The sequence below is a fragment of the Ranitomeya imitator genome, chromosome 1 (genome assembly GCF_032444005.1).
Source record: "Ranitomeya imitator isolate aRanImi1 chromosome 1, aRanImi1.pri, whole genome shotgun sequence".
NCBI classification, from domain to species: Eukaryota; Metazoa; Chordata; class Amphibia; order Anura; family Dendrobatidae; genus Ranitomeya; species Ranitomeya imitator.
The window spans coordinates 996,346,545-996,364,145 of NC_091282.1; the positions used below are offsets into that span (position 1 = coordinate 996,346,545).

At 45.6% G+C, this 17,601-nt stretch overlaps 1 protein-coding gene across 4 annotated transcripts in view; it reads right to left on the reverse strand.

Annotated features, from left to right (window-relative positions):
• The window catches only part of SCLT1 (sodium channel and clathrin linker 1), a 272,388-nt gene that overhangs the window by 254,570 nt on the left and 217 nt on the right, over positions 1–17,601 (reverse strand). The gene's annotated exons all lie outside the window — the stretch shown is intronic.

Genomic DNA, 17,601 nt, shown 5'->3' on the forward strand with positions numbered 1-17,601 from the left:
GGGCTGAAAATCTCGGCTTATACTCGAGTATATACGGTATATAAGGGGACAATACAAATATCTCGCTGAGGATCTGTTTATACCAAGGAAGGTGACGGGCACAAGGGGGCATTCTTTGCGTCTGGAGGAGAGAAGGTTTTTCCACCAACATAGAAGAGGATTCTTTACTGTTAGGGCGGTGAGAATCTGGAATTGCTTGCCTGAGGAGGTGGTGATGGCGAACTCAGTCGAGGGGTTCAAGAGAGGCCTGGATGTCTTCCTGGAGCAGAACAATATTGTATCATACAATTATTAGGTTCTGTAGAAGGACGTAGATCTGGGGATTTATTATGATGGAATATAGGCTGAACTGGATGGACAAATGTCTTTTTTCGGCCTTACTAACTATGTTACTATGTATTGTGTGGGGCTGACGGTCCCTGTAACATGTGACTGAGCACGCTCGGATTGTAAATGTATAGAAATGAGAAATTTGCATGCATTTCTAGCTCTAAAATCAAATAAATGTAGAAGCATGTTTTAGTAATTTTTTTCTTATTGCTCTGTCTTGATGTTAATACACTGGACCTAACCCGAACTGTTTGGCAAAAAGTATTAGCCCAGCTGGTAATGAATGAAGAGAGTCCGGACTCGCACGGTCCTAGGATGTGAGCACCTAGTCCATCTTCTCAGGCGCTGCTGGAGAGGCCATTCGTCATCAGCTGCGGGTCTGCACTTCATTAACCCCTTCACGACACAGCCCATTTTCATTTTTTTCCTCCCCTTCTTCCTAAAGCCATAGCTCTTATTTTTCTATCCACATAGAGATATGAGGGTTTGTCTTTTTGAGGGACAAGTTGTACTTTTGAATGGCACCAGATGTGACTTCTTGATCGCTTGTTACAGCATTTTTTGTGGAATTGTGGAGACCAAAAAAAAGTTCATTTGGCGTTCTTGGAAGTTTTCAGTTTACGGTGTTTACCGACCATGGTAATAATTTTTATATTTTGATAGATCAGACTTTTCTGAACGTGGTAATACCAAATATGTGTTGTTGTTTTTGTATACCTTTATTTTCACCGGGGGAAAAGCGGGTGATTTGTTTCTATTTATTTTTTTTAAACTTTTTCACTGATTTTGTTAGCCCAAGGAGGCTTGAAGATGCGATCATCCAATCGTTTGTGCTATATGCAGCGACATCACTGCATATAGCAAAAATCAGTCTTTTTTGAAACCCGACCACAGGCAGAGTTTCAAATCAGTTCCTTAAAGGGAACCTGTCACCCCCCTCTGGTGTTTGTAACTAAAAGAGCCACCTTGTGCAGCACTAATGCTGCATTGTGACAAGGTGGCTTTTTTAGTTATGCTCCCTGCACATGCTGAAATAGACGCTTATAAAATGTGCCCCCTCATACTGTGAAACCGTCCCTAAGGCAGGACTTTCCTTCCTAATCAGACACAGCACAGCCGTCACTCCGGGTGCCGCCTCCTCTTGCAGCATTATCGTCCCTGGTGCCTGCGCATTAAGTTTTATTTTGGGGCATGCGCAGTTGCGCTGCCCTTTGAACTTACAGCGCAGGCGCCGGGGATGATAATGCTGCAAGAGGTGGCGCCCGGAGTGACGGCTGTGCTGCGTCTGATTAGGGGGAAAGACCAGCCCCGGGACGATTTCACGGTATGAGGGGGCACATTTTATAAGCGTTTATTTCTGCGTGTGCAGGGAGCATAACTAAAAGAGCAACCTTGTCAGAATGCAGCATTAGTGCTACACAAGGTGGCTCTTTTAGTTACAAACACCTGAGGGGGGTGACAGGTTCCCTTTAATGAAAGACACGGGAGTCATCAGCTGAGCCCCAGCTGTGATGACAACCCACGATCACGTCACGGGTGAGCAGATAACCGGGAGTAGAGACTCACGCGCTCGTAGGAAAAAGTTAAACGCCACTCTCAGAGATTGACAGTGGAATGTAACAGGTTAACAAGATGAGACTACTACTCTCATCAGTGACTGATCTCAAAGTCATCAGGATCGTTGTGGGACATTATGGATTATCTCTTCAATTCGGACAGGGGAGGAATATTGTGTTTTATCATTTTAATTCATTTACAGCAGACGTTGGCTTCAGTGGAATTGGCGATGACATGAGAATGGTATAATTTAGATTCAATAAAAGAGTCTGTGTTCTTATTTCAAATAAAGGACTTTATTTTGGGTGTTTTTTTAATTTTTTTTATAGGACTATGGGGTTAGCAATGGGGGCGTTTTATAGACACCTCTCCACTACTAACCTCTAGGCTTTCTTTTTGAGGGCGTCCCCCATTTTAAAGGGAACTTGTTACCCCCCAGGACCTTTTTAAGTAAAAGAGCCACCTTCAGCAGCATTAAGGCTGTATTCTGTGAAGGTGGCTCTTATGTTTCTGATCCCTAGTAACACTGAAATAATGACTTTAAGGGTACGTGTCCACGTTCAGGATGGCCAGCGGTTTGGACGGAGCGGCAAAATCTCTCCTCCCCCTTCTGGGGACACGATGATGCTGGATGTGTTCATTGCACACATCCGGTATCATCGCACCCCACACATAGGGCCCTGTGTTATACCTTGCGGCGGCGCAGCGTCGCCACAAGGTACACGGACATGCTGCCATGTAAAAAGACGCGCCGCATGTCCGGAGTCGCAGGGTCGCCGGATGCGTGTTACCACGCATAGTGCAGACAGGATTTCATGAAATCCCCTCCACTATGCTGTAATATCTGGACGCTGCGTCTCTATGCAGCGTCAAACACGCAGCGTTCCCTGAACGTGGAAACATACCCTTATAAATTGTGCACCATACCTGTTTTGAGCCCCAGAGGTAATGTGTCTCCCCGTTTCAGCCACCTCCCAGCCATCCATCATCCCCCTCTTGCGTCTGTGCGCCGCCTCCTGTGTTGCTGTTACATGCCCGGAGCCTGCGCTGTGCCAACAGTACTCGGGCATGCGCAGTGCGCGGGAACTGACATCAGGCTATCGCGCCTGCATGTTGCGGAGGCCCCAGATCCCGCCCCGTAGTGTGTTATTATGTATTCACACTGCGGGGCTGAGAACCTGGCACCTGTGCAGTGGAGCGGGTCACCGTGCTCCATTGAAGATAGTGCCGAAGTCTCGCAAAACTTGTGAAGTCTCCCACATGTCTACTTTACACCTGCATCATTTTTAAAACATAATTTTTGTTATTAGGAAGTTATAAGGGTTAAAAGTTGATCAGCAATTTCAAATATTTCCAACAAAATTTACAAAAACATTTTTTTTTTGTTTAGGTACCAGATCACATTTGAAGTGACCTTGAGGGGCCTATATGAAGAAAATACCCAAAAGTGACATCATTCTAAAAACTGCACCCCTCAAGGTACTCAAAACCACATTCAAGAATTTTATTAACACTTCAAGCGCTTAACAGGAATTAATGCTATATGGAAGAAAAAAAATTGAACATTTTACTTCATTAAAAAAAAATGTTACTTTAGCCCCAACTTATATTTTCACAAGGGTAAAATGAACCCCAAAACTTGTGCAATTCTCCAGAGTACACCGATACCCCATATGTGGGGCAAGACTACTGTTTGGGCATATGGCAGGTCTTGGAAGGAAAGCAGCACAGTTTGACTTATTGAATGCGAAAATGACTGGAATGGAGAGCGGACGCCATGTCGCATTTGGAGAGCCCCTAATGTGCGTAAATACTGGATACCCCCTACAAGTGACCAAAATTTTGGAAACTAGACCCCTCAAGGAATTTATCTAGATATGTAGTGATAACCTCAAACCTACAGGTGCTTCACAGAATTTTACAAACTTGAACTGTGAAAAAGAAAGAAAAATATATATATTTTCCCACAAATAATGTTATTTTAGCCCCAAATTTTAATTTTCACACGAACAGCTGGAGAAAATGGACCCCAAAATTTGTTGTGCAATTTTTCCTAAGTACAGCGATACCCAATATGTGGTCGAAAACTACTTTATAGGCAAAGTGCAAAGCTCAGAAGGGAAGGAGTGCCATATCACAGTGCAGAGTTTGCAGTAATGGCTTGAGGGTGCCACGTCACATTGGCATAGTCCCTGAGGAGCCAGAACAGCAGAAACCCCCTATATGTGAGCTCATTTTACAAAGTATTCCTCTCAGTTAATACATTTAGGTGCAGCGATCATATTGACAACACAGGTATATCACAGAATTTCATACAATTGGGTAGTGAAGAAAAAATAATTACATTTTTACCACAAAAATTGTTTTAGCACCAGATTTTACATTTTCACACTGGGAAATGGGTAAAATTGGCAATAAAATGTGTCCCCCAATTTCTACTGAACATAGAATTACCCCATATGGGGCTGTACAGTACTGCTTAGCCACACGGAGAGACTCGGGAGGAACAGAGCGCTATTTGCCTCCTGGAGTGCAGATTTCCCTAGAATAGTATGCAGACTCCATATACAGAGTTCTAAAGCGCTAGAAGAGCAGAATCCCCCCTCAAGTGACCCTATGTTGGGAATTTATCTACAGGTGTAGTGGTGATCTGACTCCATGGGTGTTTTCCAGAAACAAGCAGCAATGGATGTTGCTAAGTGAAAATTACAAATTTGCTATTAGAATGCCCAGCACCTTCATCTGGAGACACGCACCCATAAGTTAGGCGGGCTCTCATATTTACAGAAATGCAAAATAGGTGGATGCTAAATGCAGTTTAGGCTCACTGTGGGGCTCAGAAGGAAGAGGGGCATTTGGATTTGGGAGCACGGAATCAGCCAAATCTCTATTGGCAGATGAGGAGTCATACCGCTTTTCCAGAGCCTTTGTCCTACCAGTAACGTGGAAGCCTCCTATATTTCCGTTAACAGATGATGGACTTGAGTGAGGGCTTGTGGGCGCAGTGCACCTCCCTCCCTCCTGAGTACTGGGCGCAGTGCACCTCCCTCCCTCCTGAGTACTGGGCGCAGTGCACCTTCCTCCCTTCTGAGTACCGGGCACAGTGCACCACCCTCTCTCCTGAGTACCGCGTACAGTGCACCTCCCTCTCTCCTGAGCACTGGGCACAGTGCACCTCCCTCTCTCCAAGGCACTGGGCGCAGTGCACCTCCCTCTCTCGAGTACCAGGCGCAGTGCACCTCCCTCCCAACTGAGAACGGGGCGCAGTGCACCTCCCTCCCGAGTACCAGTGCACCTCCCTCCTGAGTGCCAGGCGCAGTGCACCTACCTCCCTCTCTCCTGAGTACCAGGCACAGTGCACCTACCTCCCTCTCTCCTGAGTACTGGGCGCAGTGCAGCTCCCTCCTGAGCAATGGGCGCAGTGCACCTCCCTCCCTCCTGAGTTTTGGGTGCAGTGAACCTCCCTCTCTCCTGAGCACTAGGTGCAGTGCACCTCCCTCCCTCCTGAGCACAGTGCACCTCCCTCCTGAGTACCGGGTGAAGTGCACCTCCCTCCCTCTATACAAGACAATTTAAACAGTGACATTGGGGGTGAGGTCCCTGCTCGCAAGCTTACAATCTACAAGGAAATGGGGGGACACAATAGGTGAAAAGTGCTTGTTATTTCAGGTCTGGCAATTATAAGAAATAGGGATTTTCATATAGAGCTGCATGATCCGGTCATCAGCCCGTGTGTTTAAGTGCAATAGTCAAGTATCAAGTGCAGTTATGTGCATGGAGGGTGTGGAGACAGATGAATAGTAGGGTGCAGATTCAGAATCATATTTGGAAGGAGGGAACAGGGCAAAGTTAGTTTACTGAGTAGTTGATTTGGAAGGCTTGTTTGAAGAGATGGGTTTTCAAAGCGTGCTTGAATAGGTCGGGGCTAGGTATCAGTCTGATCGTCTGGGGAAGTGCATTCCAGAGAGCTGGCGCAGCACGAGAGAAGTCTTGGAGACGGAGGTGCGAGGTTCGGATAACGGGGGATGTTAGTTTTAGGTCATTTGTAGAATGGAGGGCACGTTCCTGGAGGAATGCCAAAATTTTGTTGAGATGTTGAATATGAATCCCTGGAACATACATCACATTTTTCTCAAACGTTGGTTGAATTCCTTGATCTTAAACTTCTCCTCAATGGCTCCCAGATCACCACCACCCTTTTTCGCAAGCCCACCGCTACAAATAGCTTGCTGAATTTTTCGAGTTTTCATCCGCAGCATCTTAGGAACGGCATCCCTAAGGGACAATTCTACCGCCTATGGGTATGTTTCCATGGTCAGGATTGTATCAGGATTTGACGCAGGTAAAATCTGCACCTGAGGTCACTGGCAGGTCATCTGCGTTTTTTATGTTTTTTCATACGGATTTGTGTGTGTTTTTGTAAGGTAAATAAAGTTATACAAAAAAAAGAATTGTGAAGTCATTTCTTGTCCCTCTTCATTTACATACTCCATTGAAGAATAAATGTTTAGACACACAGATAGACAGATAGAGCTATAGATACGATAGATAGATCTATCGCTCTATCATCTATCTATTGTATCTATCTATCGATAGATTTATAGACAGATATATAGGTAGATAATAGATGGGTAGATAGATAACAGATACAATAGATAGATAATAGATGGATATACCAAGCCAGATGTTTAGTAATAAACATAATAAAATGTTAATAAAGAGTTAGGCCGGGATCACACATGTGAGAAATTCACACGAGTCTCTTGCCTCAATACCCAGCACTGCCGACGACACGCGGGAGCGGAGTGTGCGGCTGCATGTATTTCTATGTAGCTGAATGCTCCGCTTCCAAGTGCCAGCGGCAGTGTCGGGTATTGAGGCAAGATACTCGTGTGAGTTTCTCGCAAGTATGACGCTGGCCTTAAAAGCAATATCTGTTTAATTTTTAAAAAAATGTGATGAAAAAAAAAATGGCGTGGGCTTCCACGCAATTTTCTGCGCCACAGAGGGAAAGCCAACGACTGGGGGACTGATGTTTGTAGCCTGGGAAGGGGTTAATACCCATGGAGCTTCCCAGGCTATGAATATCAGCCCGCAGCTGTATATTTAGCCTTTACTGGCTATAAAAATAGGGGGACTCCCCTCCAAAAAAAATTATGTGGCGTCCCCCTATAATTTATAGCCAGAAAGGCTATGCAGACCGCTGCAGGCTGATATTCATAGCCTAGAGAGGGGCCATGGATATTGGCCCCCCCGGCTACAAATACCAGCCCCCAGCTGCCCCAGAAACGGTGCATCTGTAAAATGCGCCAATTCCAGCGCTTAGCCTCTCTCTTCCCAATCCCGAGTAGCGGTGGGATATGGGGTAATAAGGGGTTATTAATGTCACCTTGCTAAGTAATGGAGAGGCATCAATAAGATACGTAACGTTACTAATCCTATAGATGTTAAAGGGTTAATAAAACACCACACATGCAGAATTAAGTATTTTATTGAAATAAAACACCACTAAGTTTTGACCATATTTTTATTATACGCTCAATCCATGCGATGCCTTCGTCTCCTGGAAAAAAAGAAAAATAAACCAACAGTATACGCCCTGAGTCCGACGTAGTCTTAATAATGAGTGTCCCACGACGAGTCCGGCCCTGCTACATCTGGATGCCTGACATCCAGATATAGCAGAGCTTGTAGATGACCGCCGGAGATAACTCTCCAGCGATCACCTACAAAGCAACGTTCTCACAATCAGCTGACCGTGAGAACCAGACTAGTGTGACCGGAGATAACCCCCGGTCATGTGCACGGCAGTTCTCGCGGTAAGCTAAGTTATCGCGAGAAGTGCAGTGGACGCGGGACTTCCGGCAGCGGGACAGGTAAGAGCTTATTTAAATTAGGAGACATGCGTAGTAAGCTGTCTTGACGCAGTTGCTACGCATGTGACTAATCATTAGATGAGATTATACCGCATCTAATGATTATCCATGGGAAATTTACGGCGCGGCGAGGGAGCGTCGCCGCATTGTAAACAGACATGCTGCGTTCTGAAAAGAGGCGCTGCATGTCCGTTTACGCGGGTCTGCCGCCTGCATAGTGGAGACGGGATTTCATGAAATCCCCTCCACTATGCTGTAACATCTGGATGCTGCGGTTCTACACAGCGTCAAACACGCAGCGTTTCCTGAACGTGGAAACATACTCTAAGGAGGAACTGCAGTACACAGAAAGAATTTCTGGAACAAGCAAAGGATCTTACCCTTCGGTTCAGGAACAGGGGCTACCCCAAGAAGGTAATTTCACGAGCATTCATGGCTGCAAGGGACATTGATAGTAGTCTGTTACGTCCACAAGGGACGAGACCTCCCAAACCACTTGGCGTAGTTACCACTTATAATAACCAATGGCGAGACATTTGGGGCATTTTGTCCAAACATTGGGGCACACTGTGTAATGAACCAAGACTCAAACCTCATATTTCCACACGACCAAGTTGGGTGGCAAGGAGGGCTAAAAGATAGCCAGAGTTATAGCCACTTTAAACGCCCTACAGTAAGGCTTAATAGTAGCATACGTCTCCAAGGAACTTTTTCCTGTGGGAACTGTAACATTGTCCATTCATGATCAATAGTAGCGTTTTGACATTACCCTCCTTTCCGTTTTAGATCTCCACGAAGTCATATTTTAATTGTAAATCACAGAATTTGGTTTATGCCTTAATTTGCCCTTTTTTCGAAGACTTATGTGGGGCAGATGACGCAGGAGCTGAAGAGGAGGATACAGCAGCATTTTTCCACCATTGGGACTGCGAAAAAGGACAAAGAGAAAGGCAAAGTGTTTCCATCTGTTGCCTCACATTTTCTAAATATGCAGAACTCTCAGACGAGAGCAACCAGGATCTTGGGACTTGAATTGGTTCAACCGGATATGAGGGGTGGCGACATTGTTCGTGAACTGCTTAAACAGGAATCCAAGTGGATTTTTAACCTCAAGTGCCTTACTCCATATGGCCTGAACGAAGACTTGTTGTTCACAGGCTTCTACAGACGGACTTGAACCATTAGTCAATAGTTTGTTTTCCTATGCTGACTACAGAAGATTGTGCCCTATGGATTGTTTTATGTGATTCTCCATCAATTTATCTGTCTAATTACGTGCCTCTTAAAATAGCATTAGAGCACGTTACTCTAAAGATGTGCACGGAGTTTATTATATTACAGACACTGATCGATGTAGTATTAAACCATCTAATATGCACATTTGTCTTAGGGTATGTGTAGCTATAGACTACTGGCGGCCATAGCTCCTTTATTGACCTTTTTGGGCCATCTACACCATGGATAGTGATAAAGGGTGCACTTGGTTACTATTTGTAGCCGTTGTGTCTGATTTGCGCCTTCCCTTTTTTCCCCCCAATTCTTGGGGGTTTGGCACATATATCCCCCCTCTTCCACTGGTATATGCAGTAGTGCTCACTGTAAGCCTTCATTTTGCAGTGGACATACATATCTCTTACTTTTAGTGAGGCCACACTACATACTGTATCATTGATTTTTGGGTCGATTGGTGATGGGCATCCGAGAGTGTGTGTGCTTTTTTATATACCAGTGTGTATTTTCGGCACTGGTGCATTTGTCCTTTTTGCCAATACATAATTTTAGTTTTTTCATTATTTTTTAATTTTTGTATGTTCCTCTCCAGGCGTGCCGGCAATCGGACTCTGCACTAATGTCGTTCTCATAAGTTAAGTAGGGGGATAATGTTGGCCAGCAGGGTTATTAATATATGTGGCGTATGTTGCTCTTTTGGATGTGTGACTTGTAATACATGAGATGTGGATTCATGTCTCTTTGGCAATTTAGCCATATAGACACCATGGACAATATGCCGGTGCTTTGCAAGCGCCTTACTCTTTCTACCCTCACTTAATTGCGTGCATTTGCTGTGCACAGCGCACGCGCCATGTACATGTGTTGGCGTCGCCCTGGTAACTTAACCATAATAGGGCCTCTTTCTTCTGGAGGCATTGCGGTGATCAGCGCATGTGCCTTACCGTTGTTTGTATATCACTATAGTGAGGGGGCCTATGAGCTTCCGGTCAGACACTTCTGGTACGGCGGTTTCCATGTATCTAAGGTTCATACCACAGCTGCCGCTTGTTTGGCGGTTTAATTATTAAATATATAAGGGGTACGGGACACAAGGAGTGATTACCTCCTTGAGTGGCGACACGCGTCGGGTCTCTCCCGCCTAACCTAACTCCATGTGTGCCATGTCTGCCTCATGATACTCTCTAGGGGAAGCCCCTTACCGAAAGCTCACGTCTTTAAATCTTGCTTATGCTGTGGGGGATTCCTACTTAGGTCCTTTGTGTATCGGCATTTATTCCTGGGATACTAAGGATCCCCTGCCTGATGCCTGGCATTTGGTAAGCGCTTTATTTCTTCATTTAAACTTGGGAGGTCCATTATATTTGCGGACACGATATTGATATTTATGGCGTTTTTTAGTGTGTGGGATGTTGGTTATTAATTGCTGGCAACAGGTTATCTATTTGGACACCGCACATTTTTTTTGCACACATTCTGAACTATGGCTTTAAGCTGTATTATGAGCTTATGCAATGTTCTGCCATGTCACGTGTGACTGTTTTAATGTTTTTAACCCCTCTGTGACCTTAGACGTCGAGGTGCCCTGGGCTTATCTGACCCTGGACGGGATAGTACGTCATAGCGATCGGCAGCGCTCGCGGGGGGAGCGCCGCCGATCGCGGCCGGGTGTCAGCTGCTTATCGCAGCTGACATCCGGCACTATGTGCCAGGAGCGGTCACGGACCGCCCCCGGCACATTAACCCCCGGCACACCGAGATCAAACATGATCGCGATGTGCCGGCGGTACAGGGAAGCATCGCGCAGGGAGGGGGCTCCCTGCGGGCTTCCCTGAGCCCCCCGCAGCAACGCGATGTGATCGCGTTGCTGCGAGGGTCTTACCTCCCTCCCTGCTTGCTCCAGGCCCAGATCCAAGATGGCCGCGGATCCGGGTCCTGCAGGGAAGGAGGTGGCTTCACAGAGCCTGCTCAGAGCAGGCACTGTGAAGCCTGCAGCACTGTAAGTCAGATCAGTGATCTGACAGAGTGCTGTGCAAACTGTAAGATCACTGATCTGTGATGTCACCCCCTGGGACAAAGTAAAAAAGTTAAAAAAATTTTTTCCAAATGTGTAAAAAAAAAAAAAAAAAAAAAAAAATATATCCTAAATAACGAAAAAAAAAAAAAATATTATTCCCATAAATACATTTCTTCATCTAAATAAAAAAACAAACAATAAAAGTGCACATATTTAGTATCGCCGCGTCCGTAACGACCCGACCTATAAAACTGGCCCACTAGTTAACCCCTTCAGTAAACAGTAATAAAAAAAAAACGAGGTAAAAAACAACGCTTTATTATCATACCGCCGAACAAAAAGTGGAATAACACGCGATCAAAAAGACAGATATAAATAACCATGGTACCGCTGAAAACGTCATCTTGTCCCGCAAAAAACGAGCCACAATACAGCAACATCAGCCAAAAAATAAAAAAGTTAAAGTCCTGAGAATAAAGCGATGCAAAAATAATTATTTTTTCTGTAAAATAGTTTTTATCGTATAAAAGCGCCAAAACATAAAAAAATGATATAAATGAGGTGTCGCTGTAATCGTACTGACCCGAAGAATAAAACTGCTTTATCAATTTTACCAAACGCGGAACGGTATAAACGCCTCCCCCAAAAGAAATTCATGAATAGCTGGTTTTTGGTCATTCTTCCTCACAAAAATCGGAATAAAAAGCGATCAAAAAATGTCACGTGCCCGAAAATGTTACCAATAAAAACGTCAACTCGTCCCGCAAAAAACAAGACCTCACATGACTCTGTGGACCAAAATATGGAAAAATGATTGCTCTCAAAATGTGGTAACGCAAAAAATATTTTTTGCAATAAAAAGCGTCTTTCAGTGTGTGACGGCTGTTAATCATAAAAATCCGCTAAAAAACCCGCTATAAAAGTAAATCAAACCCCCCTTCATCACCCCCTTAGTTAGGGAAAAATTAAAGAAATGTATTTATTTCCATTTTCCCATTAGGGCTAGGGCTAGGGTTAGGGCTAGGGTTAGGATTAGGGCTAGGGTTAGGATTAGGGCTAGGGTTAGGGCTAGGGTTAGGGTTAGGGCTAGGGTTGGGGCTACAGTTAGGGTTGGGGCTAAAGTTAGGGTTTAGGTTACATTTACAATTGGGAATAGGGTTGGGATTAGGGTTAGAGGTGTGTCAGGGTTAGAGGTGTGGTTAGGGTTACTGTTAGGATTAGGGTTAGGGATGTGTTTGGATTAGGGTTTCAGTTATAATTGGGGGGTTTCCACTGTTTAGGCATATCAGGGGCTCTCCAAACACGACATGGCGTCCGATCTCAATTCCAGCCAATTCTGCGTTGAAAAAGTAAAACAGTGCTCCTTCCCTTCCGAGCTCTCCCGTGTGCCCAAACAGGGGTTTACCCCAACCTATGGGGTATCAGCGTACTCAGGACAAATAAAACAACAACTTTTGGGGTCCAATTTCTCCTGTTACCCTTGGGAAAATACAAAACTGGGGACTAAAAAATAATTTTTGTGGGAAAACAAAAAGATTTTTTATTTTCACGGCTCTGCGTTATAAACTGTAGTGAAACACTTGGGGGTTCAAAGTTCTCACAACACATTTAGATAAGTTCATTGAGGGGTCTAGTTTCCAATATGGGGTCACTTGTGGGGGGTTTCTACTGTTTAGGTACATTAGGGGCTCTGCAAACGCAATGTGATGCCTGCAGACCAATCCATCTAAGTCTGCATTCCAAATGATGCTCCTTCCCTTCCGAGCCCTACCATGCGCCCAAACGGTGGTTCCCCCCCACATATCGGGTATCAGCGTACTCAGGACAAATTGGACAACAACATTTAGAGTCCAATTTCTCCTGCTACCCTTGGAAAAATACAAAACTGGGGGCTAAAATATAATTTTTGTGGAAAACAAATATTTTTTATTTGCACGGCTCTGCGTTATAAACTGTAGTGAAATACTTCAGGGTTCAAAGCTCTCACAACACATCTAGATGAGTTCCTTAGGGGGTCTACTTTCCAAAATGGTGTCACTTGTGGGGGGTTTCTACTGTTTAGGTACATTAGGGGCTCTGCAAACGCAATGTGACGCCTGCAGACCATTCCATCTAAGTCTGCATTCCAAATGGCGCTCCTTCCCTTCCGAGCCCTCCCATGGGCCCAAACGGTGGTTCCCCCCCACATATGGGGTATCAGCGTACTCAGGACAAATTGGACAACAACTTTTGGGGTCCAATTTTTCCTGTTACCCTAGGGAAAATACAAAACTGGGGGCTAAAAAATAATTTTTGTGGGAAAAAAATTTTGTTTTATTTTTATGGCTCTGCATTATAAACTTCTGTGAATCCCTTGGTGGGTCAAAGTGCTCACCACACCTCTAGATAAGTTCCTTAGGGGGTCTACTTTCCAAAATGGTGTCACTTGTGGGGGGTTTCAATGTTTAGGCACATCAGTGGCTCTCCAAACGCAACATGGCGTCCCATCTCAATTCCTGTCAATTTTGGCATGAAAAGTCAAACGGTGCTCCTTCCCTTCCGACCTCTATCATGTGCCCAAACAGTGGTTTACCCCCATATATGGGGTATCAGCGTACTCAGGACAAATTGTACAACAACTTTTGAGGTCCAATTTCTTCTCTTACCCTTGGAAAAATAAAAAATTGGGGGCAAAAATATAATTTTTGTGAAAAAATATGATTTTTTTATTTTTACGGTTCTGCATTATAAACTTCTGTGAAGCACTTGGTGGGTCAAAGTGCTCACCACACCTCTAGATAAGTTCCTTAGGGGGTCTACTTTCCAAAATGGTGTCACTTGTGGGGGGTTTCAATGTTTAGGCACATCAGTGGCTCTCCAAACGCAACATGGCGTTCCATCTCAATTCCTGTGAATTTTGCATTGAAAAGTCAAACGGCGCTCCTTCCCTTCCGAGCTCTCCCATGCGCCCAAACAGTGGTTTACTGCCACATATGGGGTATCAGCGTACTCAGGACAAATTGGACAACAACTTTTGGTGTCCATTTTCTCCTGTTACCCTTGGTAAAATAAAACAAATTGGAGCTGAAGTAAATTTTTTGTGAAAAAAAGTTACATGTTCATTTTTATTTAAACATTCCAAAAATTCCTATGAAACACCTGAAGGGTTAATAAACTTCTTGAATGTGGTTTTGAGCACCTTGAGGGGTGCAGTTTTTGGAATGGTGTCACACTTGGTTATTTTCTATCATATAGACCCCTCAAAATGACTTCAAATGAGATGTGGTCCCTAAAAAAAAAAAATGGTGTTGTAAAAATGAGAAATTGCTGGTCAACTTTTAACCCTTATAACTCCCGAACAAAAAAAAAATTTGGTTCCAAAATTATGCTGATGTAAAGTAGACATGTGGGAAATGTTACTTATTAAGTATTTTGTGTGACATATCTCTGTGATTTAATTGCATAAAAATTCAAAGTTTGAAAATTGCGAAATTTTCAAAATTTTCGCCAAATTTCCGTTTTTTTCACAAATAAACGCAGGTAATATCAAAGAATTTTTACCACTATCATGAAGTACAATATGTCACGAGAAAACAGTGTCAGAATCACCAGGATCCGTTGAAGCGTTCCAGAGTTATAACCTCATAAAGGGACAGTGGTCAGAATTGTAAAAAGTGGCCTGGTCATTGACGTGCAAACCACCGTTGGGGGTAAAGGGGTTAATGTTCTTTGAGTGTTTTTTGTACCTAATAAAAATGATCATTTAAGATTCATGCGTTTGTGGTGATCCCCTCTTTATGGCCTATACTTTTTTCTCTTGAATATTGGAGGGCACGTGTAGGGTGATAGACAGAGATGAGATATAAGGTGGTGCAGAAATGTGGAGAGTTTTGTGGGTGAGAGAGATGAGTTTATACTGGACCCTGTAGTGAATGGGTAGCCAGTGTAGTGACTGGCACAAGATGGAGGCATCGGTGAAGCGGCTGGACAGAAATATGACCCTGGCTGCCGCATTCAAGATGGATTGGAGAGGAGAAAGTTTGGTAAAAGGGAGACCGATCAGAGGAGAGTGGCAGTAGTTCAGACGAGAATGAATAAGAGCGACAGTAAGAGTCTTAGCAGTTTCAAAGGTGAGAAAAGGTCGGATTCTGGAGATGTTTTTAAGATGCAGGTGACAGGAGCGAGTGAGTGATCAGATATAGGGAGTAAAGGAAAGTTCGGTGTCGAATATGACCCCAAGACAGCGGGCATGCTGCTTGGGAGTTATGGTTGAACCCTCCAGGGTAATTTCGATGTTCGGTAGAGTGAGGTTAGCAGAGGGGAGAAACACAAGAAGTTCAGTTTTGGAGAGATTTAGTTTCAGATGGAGGGAGGACATGATGTTAAAGACAGCAGACAGACAATCCTTGGTATTTTGAATTAGGGTAGGGGTGATGTCAGGGGAAGAAGTGTATAATTGGGTGTCATCGGCATAGAGATGTGTTATGATCCGGTGACCTTGAAGCTGCATGAGAACTTTCACTGGAGAAGGTGGCCACTATACTGACCGCAATCCTGAACTTAACACCGCAACTAGAAGTAGCCGTGGGGTGTGCCTAACAAATCCTAGACACCTCGTCACAGCCGGAGGACTAAATACCCCTAAAGATGGAAATCGGAATACTATCTTGCCTCAGAGAAAATCCCCAAAGGATAGACAGCCCCCCACAAATATTGGCGGTGAGTTGGAGAGGAAAAAACATACACAGGCAGAAAAACAGGATTTAGCACAGGAGGCCACTCTAGCTAGATAGGACAGGATAGGACAGAGTTCTGTGCGGTCAGTATTAAAACCCTTCAAAAACATCCACAGCAGAATATACAAAAACTTCCTACATCTACTAAAAGATGTAGGAGCGTAAATCTGCAACTCCAGTGAATCCTACAATCAGAGCAGGAATAAAACTGAAACAAGCACACAGCAGTGTGCCACAGATACAAAAAACCAAACACTTATCTTTGCTGAAATTGGCAGTGAGCAGGAGAAGCCAGGAAGTGATCCAACACTTCACAAGGAACATTGACTACTGGCAAGGGCTAATGAATCTTGCACACCTAAATATCCCAGTCAGAACTGTAATCGTCCGATACACCTGGCCAGGACTGCGACTCAGAGACAACTGCATTCCCACCTACAACCACTGGAGGGAACCCAAGAGCAGAATTCACAACAGAGATGGTACTGGAACCCAAATCTGCTGATTGTTTGTCCAAGAGGGGCAGTGTATAGAGAGAAGAGGAGGGGGGCTAGGACTGAGCCCTGCGGAACCCCGATAGTAAGAGGACGAGGAGAGGAAGAGGAGCTGGCAAAAGATACAGTGAAAGAGCGGTCAGAGAGGTAGAAGGAGAACCAGGAGAGGGCTGTGTCCTTAAGGCCTATGGAGCGGAGCATAGTGAGAAGGAACTGGTGATCTACAGTGTCAAATGCGGCAGATAGATCCAGGAGAATCAGCAGGGAGCAATGACCTTAGGATTTAGCTTATATTAGATCATTAGAGACTTTAGCGAGGGCAATTTCAGTGGAGTGTAAAGAGCGGAAACCAGATTGTAAGGGATCAAGAGAGTTATCCGAGAGTACCGGGCCCAGTGCACTTCCCTCCCTCCTGGGTACCGGGCGCAGTGCACCTCCCTCCTGAGTACAGAGCACACTTCACTTACCTAACTCCTGAGTACCGGACGCAGTGCACCTCCTTCCTTCCTGAGCACAGTGCACTGCACCTACCTACCTCCCTCATGAGTACCGGACGCAGTGCACCTCCTTCCTTCCTGAGCACAGTGCATTGCACCTACCTACCTCCCTCATGAGTACCGGACGCAGTGCACCTCCTTCCTTCCTGAGCACAGTGCACTGCACCTACCTACCTCCCTCATGAGTACCGGGCACAGTGGCACCTACCTTCCTCCTGAGTACCCGGCACTGGTGCACCTACCTTCCTCCTGAGTACCGGGCACAGTGGCACCTCCCTCCCTCCTGAGTACCGGGCACAGTGCACCTACCTTCCTCCCTCCTGAGTACCGAGCACAGGGGCACCTACCTCCCTCCTGAGTACCGGGCACAGGGGCACCTACCTCCCTCCTACCGGGCACAGTGCACCTACCTCCCTCCTGAGTACCGGGCAAAGGGGCACCTACCTCCCTCCCGAGTACCGGGCACCTCCCTCCTTCCTGAGTACCGGGCACAGGGGCACCTACCCCCCTCCCTCCCGAGTACCGGGCACAGTGCACCTACCTCCCTCCCGAGTACCGGGCACAGTGCACCTACCTCCTTCCTGAGTACCGGGCACAGGGGCACCTACCTCCCTCCCTCCTGAGTACCGGGCACAGTGCACCTGTACCGGGCACAGTGCACCTACCTCCCTCCTGAGTACCGGCCACAGGGACACCTACCTCCCTCCCTCCTGAGTACCGGGCACAGTGCACCTACCTCCCTCCTGAGTACCGGGCACAGTGCACCTACCTCCCTCCTGAGTACCGGGCACAGGGGCACCTACCTCCCTCCTGAGTACCGGGCACAGTGCACCTACCTCCCTCCTGAGTACCGGGCACAGGGGCACCTACCTCCCTCCTGAGTAC